Source organism: Geospiza fortis, unplaced genomic scaffold (genome assembly GCF_000277835.1).
Source record: "Geospiza fortis unplaced genomic scaffold, GeoFor_1.0 scaffold11, whole genome shotgun sequence".
In the NCBI taxonomy this organism is placed as follows: domain Eukaryota; kingdom Metazoa; phylum Chordata; class Aves; order Passeriformes; family Thraupidae; genus Geospiza; species Geospiza fortis.
In genome coordinates this window covers 6,273,201-6,290,333 of record NW_005054304.1, presented here as the reverse complement: position 1 = coordinate 6,290,333, position 17,133 = coordinate 6,273,201, and positions in this window count along the sequence as shown.

Genomic DNA, 17,133 nt, shown 5'->3' with positions numbered 1-17,133 from the left:
AAACTGAAGTCAGAGGAGGCCAAAAGCCCTGAGCATTAAGCCTCTCTGGTACCAGCCAGAGAAGAAGACTTTGGGCCCTGTGTAAGTTCTCTGTAATTTTGTACATATTGGAATTTCTTTGCCCCCTGTACAACCCGAGGATGTAAAGGATACCAGGGTCAGGTGCCTGAAGGCTGCATTCAAGTCCCCAGAGTCACTGGGATGAAAAATTGTGCCTTGACTCACCCAGAGTCTTGTATCTCATTAATCTGCATCCCAGGACATCTGCTCCAATTTCTTGCCCAAGTTGTGCTGCATACACACCTCAGCAAGCTGGGCCCTGGGTTGGTGCCATGCAGACGTGCAGCCTGGGCTGCCTCACCTCTTGCCCTGGGCTCGAGGAGATAGCAAGTGTCTGAACTACTCTTCCTCAACTTCCCCATCCCTATGCACAGAGAAAACTGGCACTGCTGCAGACCGCTGATGGGAAACCTGAATGAGGTACAGGCTATACCTCACACTTAGCACATTTAATTAAGACAAAATTATAAAAGCTGCCTTTTTCTTAGACAGCTGCAGAAAATGTATGCTCAGTCAGCTCCCAGTAGCTTTCAATGTGAATATAAGACCAAATGTCACTTTAAGCCTTTGAGAATGCCACCCCAGAAAAAATCAAGTATGCAAATACAAAAAAGCTAAATAAACAAACAAACACCTACCCCTCATGATTTTTTTCTCCCACCTATCTGTGTACCAAAGATTGGCAAGACATAGTAGCATTTTCAGATCCTGTCCTTTTTCTCTTATTTCAAAAGAGCAAAGAAAAGGACAGTCCCAGTGGCAAGAGCTCCTGGGCGGTAAGACAATAAGGAATTCCCTTGCTGCTCACACCACAGAATGAAAGAAGGATGCCACAAGAAATGGGAGCATGTTTGGTCATGAGAGCCAAGTAGCCCAATTTGGCTACAAAAGAATCATACTGGAGTCCTTGGTTTTGGAGCTCCATAGTGATTTCTTACTGTCTGTGATGCTGTTAGGCTTTTCCATGGCCCTTTTTGAGCCAGGTCACACTCTGCATGGACATTCTTGACTCACAGCAATGGGAGGCACATTGAGGTAGCTAAATGTTATCCAATGGTGTGAGGGGGAAGTTTTAAAAATGGCCAGCATTGGTGCACTGAGTCCTCTTGAAGTCACTCTGAATTCCAGAATCAACTTTTAAGCAAGATGAGTGAATGCAAAATGGGAAATGGTACTCTGGGAAGAAACCTCCAACACAAGACTGTAAGACTGCGAAGTAGAATACAGTCACTTCTGAGCTATTACATTTTCCCCCCTGTCCTCATCAGGGAGGATTCTTGGGAGAGAGTAAACTATTCCTAAGAACCTTAGTGAGAAAAACCCAAACAATTCTCTTTGCAAAACATGTTTGGTTCATACTCTTTCAGCCACGCAAACATTTAATGAGTTCTGAGAAGTCTTCATTCCTGGCATTTTGAGGCTACCAGATGCAGTCTTGGTAATTGAACCATGGCTTAGATTCCCAGAAATCAATATTAAAATGGGAAGCATGTGAGTGCTAGAGAGACCAGTAATGTGAATAAGCATACAGAGCACAAATTTATCAAAGTATTAACAGCAATATGCATGTGAAAAATATAGATCTTGGAAGATTAGATAGAAATATCTCTATTGCTCATAGGAGCATTGATGATGACAAGTCTAAATGGAAAGGTTCATTTTCTACATGGTCCTTTATGCTAAATGTGTCTGTTTTGCTATTTGGTCAGTAGTTGCTCTTCCTAGAACTAAACTTTTTATTTGGGAGCTTAAAGCATCATTAATGACTGCATGGTTTTAATTCTGTGCAGACTGAAATGCTACTTGTTACCATTCAAAACACAAATGAGCTAAAGTCAGAAAAAAAAGAATGGGCATTTATTTTTACAATAACAATGAAGGTCTTGCCATGTGCCTACCTGAAAAAAGATGTTCTTCTGGGATGGACTTCCTGGATGTTTACAGCTTCAAAGGTGGGTATGCCTCTGTCCAACATTGATTGAGAAGTGCATTCTGCCAGGGAACTTTCCTGTTTATTGCAATGGAAATTGTTATCAAAAGACTTCCAGTTAAAATAAAGTATTGAAAATGTTTCTTTTTAATATTCTTAAAGAAGGATAGGAGAAAAAGAAGTTTATGAAAAAAAGTTTTCTGTAAAACATTTAGAGGTACTCCAGTTAATTCAAACCAGTCTAAACTGCAAAGATTGTTTTAGAGTAAACAAATGCTTAAATTCATTGTTATGACTTTGTTTACTGAAGTGGAAATGTCTTGTACTTCACAGGAACAACTCATTAACATTTGGAACAATAATTCATTGCCTTCCTTAAAAATCTCAAAAAAAATCTTTAAAACAAACATTAGGGTTTTTAAGTACATTCAATGACAGTAAAACTCCATCTTCTGCTGGGAAATATATTTAAGAAATGAAATGCACCTGTTTCTTTAGACTATTATTTGATCTCCACTTGGAAAATTAAAATGCCAATGCTGCCTCAGAAAGGCATGTATTGCTATTATCGCACATTAGGATTGAGTTAGTATCCCGAAACTCCCAGTCAGGACCAGACCATACCATAGAAGATTGTGTTAAAAACCAAAATTGTACATAATTCAAGTACAAATTTTATGGTGATTTACTGCTGTTCTTTTTCCTGTGCTACAGTGTCCACAAGTTTATGTTTATTAAGTTTGTGTGACCAAGGGAAAAACTAAATTAAGTCAGTACCTAACTGGAGTAAAAATCTCTCAACTCAGTAGTTGTTTCCTGTGTACCTGAGCTACTATTTTGTATTGCATTTTTTTCTTAAAACAACATTAAAAGGGACTTGCTAGTTTTTTCTAAATGATCTAATGGAAGTGGGTTCTGGTTTTGGCTGGGCTAGAGTTAATTTTTTCGCAGTAGTTGTTGTGGGGCTGTGTTTGGGATTTGTGCAGGAAACAGTGTCAATAATTCAGGGATATTTTGGTCACTGCTGAGCAGCTCTTACGCAGTGTCAAGGCCTCTTCTGCCTCTCAGCCCACCCCACCAGCAGGGAGGCTGGGGGTGCACCAGGAGCTGGGAGGGGAACACAGCCAGGACAGCTGATCCCAGCTGACCCAAGGGATATTTCATCCCATCTAGCATCATGCTCAGCACATAAACTGGTAGCAGGAAAAGACATTTGGAGTGATGGTGTTCTCCTTCCCACATAACTGTTACACGTGATGGGACCATACTTTCCTGGAGATGGCTGAACACCAGCCTGCCCATGGGAAGAGGTGAATGAATTCCTTGCTTTGTGTGTGCAGCTTTTGCTTTAGCTACTAAATTGCCTTTATCTCAACCCAGAGGTTTTCTCACTTTGACTCTTCTGATTCTCTCCCTCATCCCACTAGGAGTAGGAGGCAGTGTGCAAGCAGATGTGTGGAGTTTGGTTGTCAGCTAGGGTTAAACCACAACAAAAAGTCAAAATCATATGAAATCTCACAGCTAAAGGACACTTCAGTTGTTAGTCATTAAGATGGCACTCCAGGTTCTGGAGCATCAGAGAAAATAGCTAATGATTTAGTTTTTCCTTATCAAGGTCTGACTCTGTTCTTATGGTTGGTTTTACAATTAATTAGTGAATGTGTTTGAATGAAAGGAAAAGCGCTTTCCCTTCCACATCTGCTGGATGCAGCCAACAAGCACCTGGATGTTCCCGATTTTGAAAGACTTTTTAACCTTATAACAAAGGCATTGAGTTAATTCGGGCTGGATTTTCACAAATATGTATCTACAGCCAGATTGAGGGCTGCCTTGTATAAAACTCCTCCAGCTACTCCAGACAGAGGACATTACTGCCTGGGCAGGCTGTGGTACAAGAGTAAGCTCCATCACTGTGGTACAAAGTGCCTGGTGTAATCCCTCTCTGGCTGACCTAAGACAGGTCAGTCTCAAGACAGGATAGGTTTTGCTGCCTTCCTGCTTTTCTATGCTATATTTTTTAGCATATTATACAGGGAAACTTTCAATTGGCTTTCACCATTCTCCTTTGGTGTTTGTCAGAGTTTCCTAATAAATAATCTTTTCTATCTTTGTTTGCCCTAGTCTTTTCCTCTTTTCTATGTTTTTTTCATTTTGGAGTGAGGGGAGAGTGGGGTGTGTGTTTGTAGTGCCTGGTATTCTCATTTTCTTTTGCTTTAGAAAAACTGAGCACAAAGAACAAAACATTATTACTGTAGTCAATTCCTTCAGTATAGCTATTACAGCTATCAAATATTTGCAGTTCTGATAGCAAATTCATTGCTTTTGCTGCAAGGAAAGATCAGGCCTTGCTGGAGTGAGATTGTTGTTGTTCCTGCTGCTACATATGGGTACAGTGTGATTTTTATTTAGTGATTTATATTAACAAGGAAGAAAAATGGGCTTGGAACTTTCCAGTGACCAGACTGAAAGGAACACGAGCTGAAATATATTTTATTGTAATAGTATCAGCCCGGCTTGGTGTTGCTTGCCTACATTGTGTTAATATGCATGCAGCAGGTGAACTTGAAATGGAAGCACAAACATCTCTTCCCTCCTGTTAACCTTTTCATACTTTCCACCAGAGTTTTAACCCAGAATAACCACTTTGCAGCCGAGGAAAAAACCAACCAAACAATGAACCCCACACGAATAACCAACATATCCACAAAACAAAAACTTATGGCCTCTGTGTTCTCTGTCAACTCTTGCCACATCTCTGCCTTCTCTTCCAATGGCAGAGATCTCTGTCAAATCCAATAGGATTCCATAGCTCCCTGCCATCTGTAAGGACTTCACAACTGCCTGTCTCAGATGCTGTTAGGACCATGGAAGGATTTTGTTGTGAGACAAGCACAGAATGGAAGGCAGGGTGACCTGGCTTGAGGCCTGGCTCAGTCTGGCTGGCACATCCTGGGCAATGCGTCCAGACCAAGGTTCCCATTGTGGCAAACTGTGTGCAGGGGCCATCAGCAGTCAAACAAGGCACCCAGGTTATGGGACAGATGGCATTGTCTACCACCAGAACCCCCCACCTGCCTCCTCTGAATATGAGTGTTACCCTAGGCTGGGGGGAAGAGGAATGAATCACTGCAAAGAACCCACAAGGAAAAGCACCTCAGCTGCCGTGCTGAGGTCAGCTCCAATGGAATTGAAGGCAATTCCAGCAGTGCAAGATTGTTCACAACCCAGCAACTGAAAGAAACCCAGTGACTCAAAAGAACAGAAAGACTGAGGATGGGACTATTTAGCATTAGAAGCAAGAGAATAATTTCACCAATAAAATAAGATAAATGTGCTTCCTTAACTCCCTTGTTTGCTAAAAGGTATAAATAGTAAAATGTTCTTAGCAACCTCAGGACCCCCACCACTGAGAAGCCCAGGGTGAAGAAGGACCAACAGAATGCCACTGGATCTGTGGGCAGTGAATACCTTCTGCTTTATCTCTGTCTCTCTGTGTCTCTCTCCCCCTCCTGTTTTCTATTTCTTTCTATTTCTCTCCCTCACATTTTATAGTTAAATAAAATCTGTACTGCTGACTTTGGCATATGTTCTCATTTGCACCTTTATTTGGGTAGAGACATCTCTGAGCAAATCAAATCACTTTACTCTCAAGTCCAGATATTCCCCTCCATACTCTTGCAGAAATCATAATCCATTTGCCCTGCTGAAATTTAAACACACAATGCTGGCAGAATTAAGACAAAAAAATACCTCAAGCTGTGTGACAGAAAGAACCATAACCACAACTGATGTGTAAAGAGAGTATCTCATGTTCTCACATTCAAATTTGCCACAAGTTGCTCATGCCTGTCAATCTTGTTTTGATTAGAACAGCTGCCAGGGCAGTCCCCAAAGCATTTGTAAATGAATCCTTCAAACAAACAAATATCTCACTGATGCCAGTAGTCCGGTTAAGTCCATTTCTCCTCTGTGGAAATCACTGTAAGCTCTGAAACAGCCAAAAGCCATGGTATCTCCAACAAGACACACATGAAATCTCTTTTTCAAGCTGTTTTGGGACTGAACAAAGGATCAGATAGATAATAACGTTTTAGAGAGTTAATCAAAAAACAGAATAGGAAGTGCCTGATCAGGGAAGATTAATTGAGTTATATCCAGATTATACTGATGCTGGGGAGAAATGAATTGTGCTAACACATGTGCTGCTAATATTTCTCCTGCCCTTCCTTGAGCAACCAGACATAGACAACTCTTAAAAATATTTCTGTAGCTTTCTACAGAGTTGGATCTGCAGGTCTGAGTACAAGGAGGGTGCTATAAAGAAAATTTAAAACTTCATGAAATTCTATTCAGGAGCAGACCATAAAAGTAGAAACAGTGAGGGTGCAGTCCTTGACAGATTAGAGGTGATCACAACATATGAGGAGCAGAAGATTTGAGACCTCACCTGGAACTACATCAAAGAAAGAACTTTGACACCGTGAAAAAGGACTCAGCACAATTACCTAATTCTGTAACTTAGTTTAGAATTAAATTATCTACTTGACTGGGGCCTCCTCCTGAAGACGTGGTTCAGGTTGGTTGCTGCCTACTCCTTCTGCCCAAACCCCTTCCCTGGCAGGAGAAGCTGTGCCATTGAAGATTGTCAGAGTGATCCCAGACAGCACAGGGAGGCACAGGATTAGGTTTATCATGCCAAGATAATTGCTCATGCACCAGAACATCCAATAAATAACAAAAAACCATGCCACCAAGTTACTTCTCTTCTGGCAACCCAGGAGCTGTGCTCGTGGTTCTGAAATCCATTCCAAATGCCAGGCAGACTTTTAAGGCACTTATACCCCTCACTGGACATCACTCCTGATGCATATTCAGGACTGATCTTGAAATACAAGCTAAAGCTTATACCAGATGTGAGCCTAGATATTTGTACATTCAGACTGGAAGCTCTGAAACCACAAGATGAACGGAACAAACTGTCCTATTCCAAAGTCTTCTACGTATTCTATCTCTGGTACTAGACATTCCATAAATACATTAGAGAGTAGAGCCATATGCATGCAGCTTGTAAACTATAGAGGAAAGAAAGCATTAGAGAAGGACACATCTGTAATCTCTGACCCAGTCCACCATTCACTGGGCTTGTTTTGTCCCTAAGTAAGTTTGAAAATCACAGCCTTGGTCTCTACTGCAAGTTCACAATTTCCAAGTAACCTGTAAAAACAGCACACAGAAAGAACAATGGGATAGAAGCAGTGACAGGACATGAAAAACAAATCTAAGAAAGGATGGTCTAATGTTCTAATACATTATTCTTCACTGTAAAAACTAAATGTTTTTTTTTACTAAAAATGCTCAGTAAATTGAGCATTTGTGCTAAGCAATTAAGAAACCATGTACTACCCTAACAAAAAAGCCAGCAATGTGGCAGAAATTTAGACTGCCTAGGGAGGAATACATTGTACTTGTTGTGTTTTAGAGGGTGCAATTAGCTTTCAGATTGGCTGAAAACTTATTTTGCTGGAGGTTGAGGAAACACATGTATCAAGTTATCCCCAAAATGCAGCATTTGCATATTTATACAGTATCTTGACTAGAATGGGTAAATGATAGAAAATTGTATACATCAGGTAGGAGAGAAAAGACCTGTTTGATACAGAAAGTCAGAACACCCTTAAGATTGCAACCCAAAGCATGCCATTGATGCAGACGCAGCAAGCACGTAAGTGGCAACAAAACAATCCATGGGGATATTGTGAAGGAAATCTGAAAATGCCAAGTTTTTTTTATTATTGTTACTATTCAGTTTCCTAAGCCTTCAAGTTACTGACAAAATTTAATCCCTTAATTAAATTAGATTAGGTGTTACAACTAATTTGGAGAATGCAATCGTATTAGTCTGTCAGAGGCATGGGGTTTATTGCTGGCCAGAGGACTCACAGTGAAGGAACCTTGCTTTGCTGGAATTACACATAGTCTGCAAATGTGCCAACAGAAACTTTATTTCAGATTTTAACACACCAGAGTAGAACACAGACCCAGCACCATGTCCAGGGCAAGTCTCTCATCCCACCATGGGATCTGGTAGTATAACTTTAACTGGTCAAAAATCATGGCTGCTGATTCTCTGGAAACTATTTTCCACAAAATACTGTTTCTATTTCATTGACTCAAAGCCTAAAACTTGAGGGAAGTAGAAGCTCCCTAGGAACTTCAAATTGATTAGCAAAATGGATTTTCTGGTTCCCTCTAATTCCAATCACAAAACAAACACCAGGATTTCTATTGAGAAACTAAAATAATATTGGACAGGGAGGAAGGTGTCCACAAATTCTTCCTGGTATTGATTATTGTCCAGAAAAATATTCTTTGTCGAAGGCCCCAAATCCTCAAGGAATTGCTTTTGATTCACCAACATTTCAGTGACTGCCAGACACTTCAAACTTAAGAAATCAACATTTTTCAGTAAAACTTAATTTTTCTGTGGAGATTCTGGCTCCCCAGAATTACAGAGGTTTTTCTGAGAAAACGTTATGAAATGGCTCTTTGATGCCAGTCAAAGAAAATCGATTGGTGGATATTTCTTACTGAGATCACTAACAGAAACACTATCAAAATCCATTCCAACAGCTTCAGACACAGCAGAGAGACCAAGAGCTAAATAAACAGGCCACGAGGTTCCCCATTTTCCTTTTGCAGATTGCTGCATGGCACAGCAGCTGTCTTGTCCTCGCTCGCACAGTCCACTTTGCCTCTGTTGTTTGTGTGAAAGCAGGGAGTGAACCTGCAGGTCTGTTGTTCCAGCTTTCTCTGCGAGAAGGAAATTGTTTGACAGTGCCATAAAGTCTGCAGTATTCATTTTATGTCTGCTATCTACGCTCCACACCTCTCAGTTAAAACAAGGACTGACCTTGATAACTAAAATACGTTGGTGAGAGTAACACGGCTCAATCAATGACCTTAAACAGAGCCCTGGCAAGAGGTACTTCATATGCACACCAGATTAAAGGGGTAGAAAAAATGATGACATAAACCTCCAAGTTGTGCCTTTTAAGCTCCATTCCAAAATAGCACATTGATGTGCCTCAGAGATGCAGTGATTAGATTATCACTAGAGAATATGGTATTAGTTTGGGGAGTTGTGCAGACATTATTATTTCTTTTATGACAGCAGTTAAGGAGTTCAAATCATGCACTGTGAGACTTGAAATGGTGATTATACAGAAAGAAGGAAGAAGAAAAATCCCCACCCAGGGAGTTTACATTCTAAATGATTCTCAGATACACTAATTATTAGGTTGCCTGACATTTAATCAATCACTGAACAATTTAAATGCTTGACAGAAACGAAATATCTGTCTTTGATTTAGTATGAGCTGATTTCTAGCAGGAAAAACTTAAAACTGAATAAACCAATTATTATTCCCATTACCTCATCCTGAGTGACTCTCTGGGATGATAAAGCCATCTTATTAGACTTATAGCTGAGAAATAGACTTCTAAGGCATAAAGTTCTCCAGATGGATGCTTTTGGGGAATTAGTTGAATAAGAAAGATTTAATCCATCCAAAAGTCAGTATACTTAAATACATGATGAACATAAAAAACTCTCAGCTAATCCAAAGTGACAGGTACTAATAGGGTACTTAGTAGATTAATAGCTAGCAGGCTATGTTTGGGACCATGCTGTTTATTTCTATCGTATGCTTGAACGGATGCAGAAAATAAACCCAGTCTCTTAGGCACATTTAATTCAAGTGGACAAAAATGCATGATTGTACATCGAAGCAGGCAATTGAACCTGCAAGTTTATCTTTAAGATGCCATATTCCTTCCAGCTCTTGGGAGAAAAAGTCATAAACCGACTCCAAAAGAACTTTCTAATCACTGCATGTGAGGGTTTGCTGGTTTTCATTGCACTATTTTTTGTCAAAGGGAATTTTTCAGCTTCAGGGCACTGTCTTTTCAGGTCTTAATTAATACGGTGCACAGGTGCCATGCAGGATAATCACAGTAAATCACACAAAGGGTTATGAGTCTCTGAAGGACTGTTATTAAAGACAGTCACATCACAAAGCTATAGGCTAGAAAGATGAAACTGTCACACACTACCCATTGTGGCTGGGGCTTCTCATGTCTTCAATCTTTCCTTCTACAGAAGGAATCAAATTTATTTAACCAGAGGCCCAATCCTTCAAAAAAAAAATGGGGAGATGGACAAAAATCCTGAAAAGACTCTGTCTCACTAACACTTTTCTATGATGTACGCTGCAAACAGTGCACTTGATGAACAGAAGATATTCCTCATACTCCTGCAGTATTTTTACAATTGCAGTGTGGATGAAGATAGTGTTAGAGTCCAAACAGCAGCCTCTGAAATCCCTCAGGTTGGCACCAGAAGTTGCAGGGGACTGGTAAGTAAAATGTAAAGGCAATGGTACTCTCTGTGGTTAAGAAAGAGCCACCCCCTCCTTTTCTCTGACTGCGCATTAGGGTTCCAAATCTAAGAACCTTCACCACTTACAGTGCATACTTTCAAATGGTCACATAGTACAGAAAATGTTCAGTATAACAATTTCTTCAAAACTGACAGTCTGCTCCCTGCTAGCGCTGCAGCTTGACAGACTCCCCCAAAAAGACTGAGCCAGATATTACAAGATCTTCCATATTTAAAGAACTAAATCAGGCTTCCCCTGTTGCTGGAAGAAGAGTTAATAGGAGGATGCTCAGTGCATCTCAGTGTACTCTTGGGAAACTGCAAGGATCAGTCTCTCTAGGCTGCTCTGCTCCCTGGCAGGCTGCTCTGAATAGCTCTACAAATCCTTGGGAAAAAAAGGAAATGAATATCTTTTATTTTCTCTAGGTACCCCTTCGGGTCTTCTGTTCTCAAAGGATATTTTTCCTCCTGCTAAGAAACTTTGTCCTTGAAATCAAACTATCAGATTTTCCATGCAGTGGGAATTCCTGTTTCACCACACTGTAAGCAGTACTAATGCAGTAACACCAGAAGATGCAGAGAAGACTGAAGTAAAGAAATGCCAATGATGATGATAACAACCATCAAAAAATTTCACCCTCAAAATCTGTCATTGTAAGCAGAAGCAACATTTGTAGCAACACACCAAAAGTTTAACTACCCCAATTTTCTGTATCCAGAAGTGGTGAGCAGAAGATATACAAAAGAGAAAATCCATTAATTTGTTAATAATTTAAAATGTTTTAATTTGCACTGAAGAAACCGAAACGCAAGTAGTAAAGGCCTTATCTACATTTGGATTCCTTCTATGGTTCTCTATCACTGGTGCAACCATTGCATGCTGCCAAGGGTACATTTTTAAGTCATGGAATCATTTAGGTTTGAAAAGACCTGTAAGATCACTGAGTCTGAATAAATATACCAAGGTGGAGGCCACAAATTTACCAAAAAAATCTCTATGCAAGGTGCTTCCTAAAAGTAGAAAAGGCATAATTGGGTTGCCAAGGGTCATGCTGGACATACAGGATAGATGAAGGAATTAAGCATTTTTTTTTCATAGGTACTATTATGCTGCATTGCCTGCCAAATCATGTCTCCTTTTCAGCCATAATGGAAAAGTGAGGTACAGAACCACAAACAAGAAGAGTAGAATGTGATCACACTGTCATGAAAAGGAGCATGAGCATGAGAACCTCTTGACTTCTGTCAACAGAATCAAAACAACAGTAAACTAACAAGGAAACAAGGAAGCATTAACAAATCAGGTATGCTGTGCTTTCCTGGGCTTGGGTTTTTGAAGTGTTTATAAACTAGACACTACATAAACTAAAAAAAAGCCAACAAAACAAAACCAAAAACTACCTCTGAATACCTGCCAGATTAATAATATGGAAACAAAATTCTCTTTGCTTACACTGAGAAAACAGAGGAGGTAAGTAAATAGGCAGAAAAGGTTTTAAGAGGGGTCATCAGAGTTCAGGCATGAGCAAGGGGAAAGAAAGCTCAGTTCCTACATCAGAAAAGCAAAATCCTCACTGTACAGAACCACAGTGGCATAAAAGTATAATAAAACAAGAGACAGCTGAGTTTTCATCAGCTAGTATTAGCATACCAGAAAAGAAAAGCAAAGCTACTCAGGAAAGCTTTTCTATTTGCTGGACATACAGCTGAAAGAAAGTAGTAAGAATTGCTAGTTAAAGGAAAATCAAACTGTCAAAAACCTCAAAGAAAATAAAAGAAAACTGTGACTGTGAGGGAAAAGTATTATTTCCTTTTTTCAGTAGATACCATATTTTAATCATCATTTCAGGACAACCCCAAATTTTGGCAATTTGTATAATTAGTTCATGGAGCAGAAGTAAAGACACATATACTGTTAAGGAGGTTGTAGCAGAACTACACCAGGTATTTATAATCAACAGACTCAAGACTCTGGAAGCTAACTGTCACTGAAGTAGAAGATGCAAAATTCCGCCTCTGCAACAGATTTCCATCTCCGAATGTCTCAAATATTTCTCCCTACAATGAGGACCATGATCATTTAATCCAGTGTTCAGTGTCTAAAATCTAAGTTGTTGAAAGGCACCTTTTCTCAACTTGAAAGTTTAGATTTTTTTTTCAGGAATTCTACATTTTCATCAGTGAACAAGAGCCCCCCAAACAAAAATTTACTTACAGAATGTATTAACAGGGAGTTTCCAGGTAAAACTATGACAAATTTCAAACACACCCTTTAAAATGTATCATTTTCTGCTGCCCCATGTTCAAGTGCACACCACTAATCACACACAAAAACCTGCTTTTGCAATTTCTGGCTAATAACCATATTCTAGCAATCTACTTGTGCAGGTGGGCAAACAGGATGGGGTTGCAGAGATGCCCAGGACAGTCTGACAAACAGAAAGATTTCTATAAACAGGTGTGTGCTGATTTTTTTTTCTTTTCATGGTGCATAAAATTAGGGAAATTCATGCCAAAATTAAGGCAGCCTGTTTTGTAAATCACACCTTCCAGAGTCCAAAGTGTGAACAGTCCTACTCCATATAGAGGCATTCATCACAAAAGATTTGGAAGGAAAAAATTCTGCAATTAGGAGAGGTTTCTATATTTGCAGGTCTAATCTTAGTGCAGCTGTTTTGCAAGACTTTTCATACATTTTAATCTTGCTTCCAAATGATCTCATAGAAGAAGAGACTTTCTTTTTCTTGCCTCATTGATACAGCATGTTTTATTTATCTAAACACATAGGAAACAAGCATATCACCTTTGCTACAAGATTAAACTCATCCTGTTCCTTCCAAAAAGCTGTTTGGTGAAGGGACAAGGTATGAGTTGTACCATCACACCACCTCAAAGGAAATCAGCAAGTACAGCTCCTCTTCAATGATAATCTACTCAGCCAAGGACTACACACTAATTAGGAAGAATTAAATATGTTCAAAAGAAACTTGGTCCAAACTGCCAATTAAATGCAACCTGAGCTTATTATGATTTCCACAAAGCTAGGAAAAATTGGTTTCAATCAGCTTTATTCACCTTCACAGTCCTTTTCCTGTTTTGAGTTCTGGCCAGAGATGAGAAACAAAGCAGCAAAAATGCTATTAAAGGGGCAAAATGCTGTTCTTGCTGAATTTATAATACACAAATGGTTCATTACCTCAATCACTCTCATTCTCAAAATGACCAGTCTCTACCAGGCCATACCAACCTTCTCTCTAATTCTAATTTCTCTTAATTTAGGGAAAGCTTTGGTATAAATCATCAAGCTATAGCTCCAAGGCTCCCTCTAAGAGGTTTTAAATGTGAGAAGACAAAGAAGAAAATTGTTCTAGTACTTCCTGATTGCTTTTTAAAGCAATTTAAAAGCTTTTGAAGCAAATAGAGACCATTCAAAAGCATTGAATGGTCTCTATTACCAATTCCCACGGAAAAGAGTAAAGCACTGGAGCTACAGCTCTACTTTCCTCTCTTTGGGCAAGGGAGAAGATATCAAAAGAGTGACTGGGCATCCCTCACCCTAAGGACATTAGGCAGTGCTAACACCTCTCCTATGGAAATTAGTGTAGCAGCAGTCTGCTTAGAAAGCTGAGAGACCAAACACATCTTTGTGTTTTAAGTCTATAGAGATTAGGAACTCATAAAATCTGCCACCCTGAGTAACAGAATTTCACTCACTGAACCAAGAAATGCTATGGCAAAAGAAGAAAACAGAACAAAAAAATCCCCTACACCTTGATCTGAGAGGTTTCTCACATGCAGAATCTTTACTTATAGTTCCATAAATCCTGTTACTGGACATCTTCACTCCTCAAACTTGCTCCCTTTACCAACAGGGGTTTCTCCAACATGAACTTCTAGTCTCTCCCTGGATAGTGGCAGACCTATGCCTTGACAGAATTTTTCTGTTTCGTCTCCACAGTACAATTCCAGCTGGCGAAGCTTTCAACTAGCCACAATCACAGCTCTGCCAGCTCAGCATGACACTGTTTTCTCCTCTGTCTGGAAAAGCTGGTAATGGACCAGAAAATGGATTGATGCAAAATAGACCAAATCCCAGCATAAAGAAATAGCAAACATTAATTAGATCAGAACAGCTTAAATGTTCTTTATAACAGACTGCAAATTTGTTCATAATTTGATTTATTGCAGTTTGTTGAGGAAAAGTTCAATTGCTGTGTGTTCAATCAACCTTGGATGGTCAATTGTTATTATCTCATATTTCCCTTCATTGTTGTCTGTTACACTATTTGAATTGTCTTCAAAATTAAACACATCTAAAAATGTCTAAAGCCATCCAAACCCTAATACTATCAGAAAAATAAAACAAACAACCCAAACCATTTCAGGTTCAAACAGCCTGGGAATCACAGTTGCATGAATCCTATAATGGGATCGGAGGTTTAAGAATTACAGTACACATGTTCAGGGACCTAGGTCCCCATCAGATCACTTACATGACAGGATATAAGAATCATGAAGATCAGATTCTGATGCAAAATGCAGTTATCCCAGTTACTGAAAAGATGAAGGGGTTGTAAGATCTCCATAGGTTTTCCTTAGAGGGATCCACTTGTTTAATTGTTTGTAGTAGGACCACTTGTTTCTATCTTTAGATGTTTTTGTGCAGAAGAGATAAAAAGAACTTCCTTCCCAAACAAAGCAAACAAACAAAAAAAGGCGATATCATCATTTTATACATGTGGTAAATTATTGACGTCACAAATACATTTCCTAAGAGTTTTTGCCATTCTTCAGTGCTTAATTTATGAGGATTTGTCAAAAAATGAAACACTTATAAATCTCAGATGGGTTCTAGGTTCATCCCCAGAAAATCAGAAATGTCCCATTGGCTAAAACCCAGGATTTTTTTGTGTTTCACAAAACATTTTACATTCCTAACACCAATCTTATGCAGACTGTCTGCAAGCCAAAAAGCAACACTGTGAATTTAAATAGCCCTGGAAGTGATTATTACTTTTTTTAATTGCTGTTCCACAGCTGGAAATCTTACCAAGGTCACCTCAGTAAAATTATCCAAGTGACTGACAAGAAAAACAGAAAGTGCTAACTACAATAACTCAAAAAACTCCCCACCCTGAGTAATCTCAATTAAGTATCTCAATCTAGTGGAGGTACTTAACATAGCAACAGGCTTCAGGAACTCAGAAGACAGAAAAACAACACAGTCTGAGAGGAGAGACTCAACACAATAGAAATTGGCAGGCGATAGCAGCTTCATTAGAGAAACAGCTAATCTGGATTCAAGTGTCATAGTAATGAAACTATCCTCCAAAACTTCAGTCAGTAACTCCAGTAAGGTTTGTACAGAACTTTCTAACCTGAAAATTTTGCAGTTGGGCTCATTTCAAAGCTCTACATTGACTTTCTAATGATTTCCTTCTGTAGGAGCACGCCATATAGAGACAAAAGCAGAAAAAAGATACAATGCAGAATTTCAGTGAATGTTTTTTTCCTTCACTGTAACCGCATTTCCTTGGAGTACTGGCAACACGATGCTTCCCAGTGCAAAAGGGATTTAAATGTACTAGAGAAAATTAACCTGTTATATCCACACTGAAAGATAACCTTCTTTTTCTCATGAGCCATATACAAAACAGCACTGTTCATTATAAAACAATTCCTTAAAAGTTGAAGGATTGAAGGACACTGACTGCAAATGTTACATGCCCTAAGCACAGCTATGGAGTGGCAGGTCTGGAGCTGCCAAACATGCATACAGTAAGTCAGCATTTGTGTTCCAGTGAAGAGACCCACAGTTTGGGCTCTGGATAATGCTGAATCTCACAATAGGGCTGTTCTACACACACTGGGTGTGTATTGCTCTCCCCTTAAGCACCCCCTGAAGTCAGTGCAAGACTTTGCTCCTGATAACACAGCGGCTAAGGCTGTGGGGCTCATCTCTTGTAAACAGCTCTAGGACTCTGGTAATAAGAACAGAACTTGAAAGCTCATTGTGGATGGATAAAAGCATTTTAGGCATTTGATAGTACAAAAACTATCCCATAGTTCTATACAGTGTCTCTCTGTTCACTGGGGTTACCATATGATGATTATTGTCAGGAAAATAAAATCCAATCTCTGAAACAGAATGTGTCCAAACAGGCTGTTATGATGAACCTTCCACTGCCAAAAGAATCAGGAAAAAGGTGAATAATTTCTTGGAACTAACATACTATATATCAAACAGGAACATATGAAAAATACATGTATCGTTGCTGTGAAGAACCCTCTGTTGTGTGCCACGGTTTAAAAAAGAGATAGTTTCACCCAACCAAACTTCTTGCTTTTCCATTCAGTTTCATCACTGACTTGAGCACAACTCAAGAAAGAACCATGCTTATCTTTGAATTCAGAGCAAAGACTGCTTTGTCTGGAAGTCCTACTGCTCCAGCACAAGTGTGCTTTGCTCACAGCACATATATTCAGTTCATGTATCTTATTTATTCATTTGTTATTCTCTCCTGTTTTGACCCTTATTGCTCTCTGGCGGCACCAAATGTACTTGCAAGAGAAAATAAGTTTCCACAAGAAAGGCAGCAGCAGCTCTGGGCTTCTAGGTCCCTGACAGAGAATTTAAACCTACCTGAATCAGATGTCTAGTGAATTTTGTAACAAATGGAGTGAAACTGTTCATGTTCATTCCTGC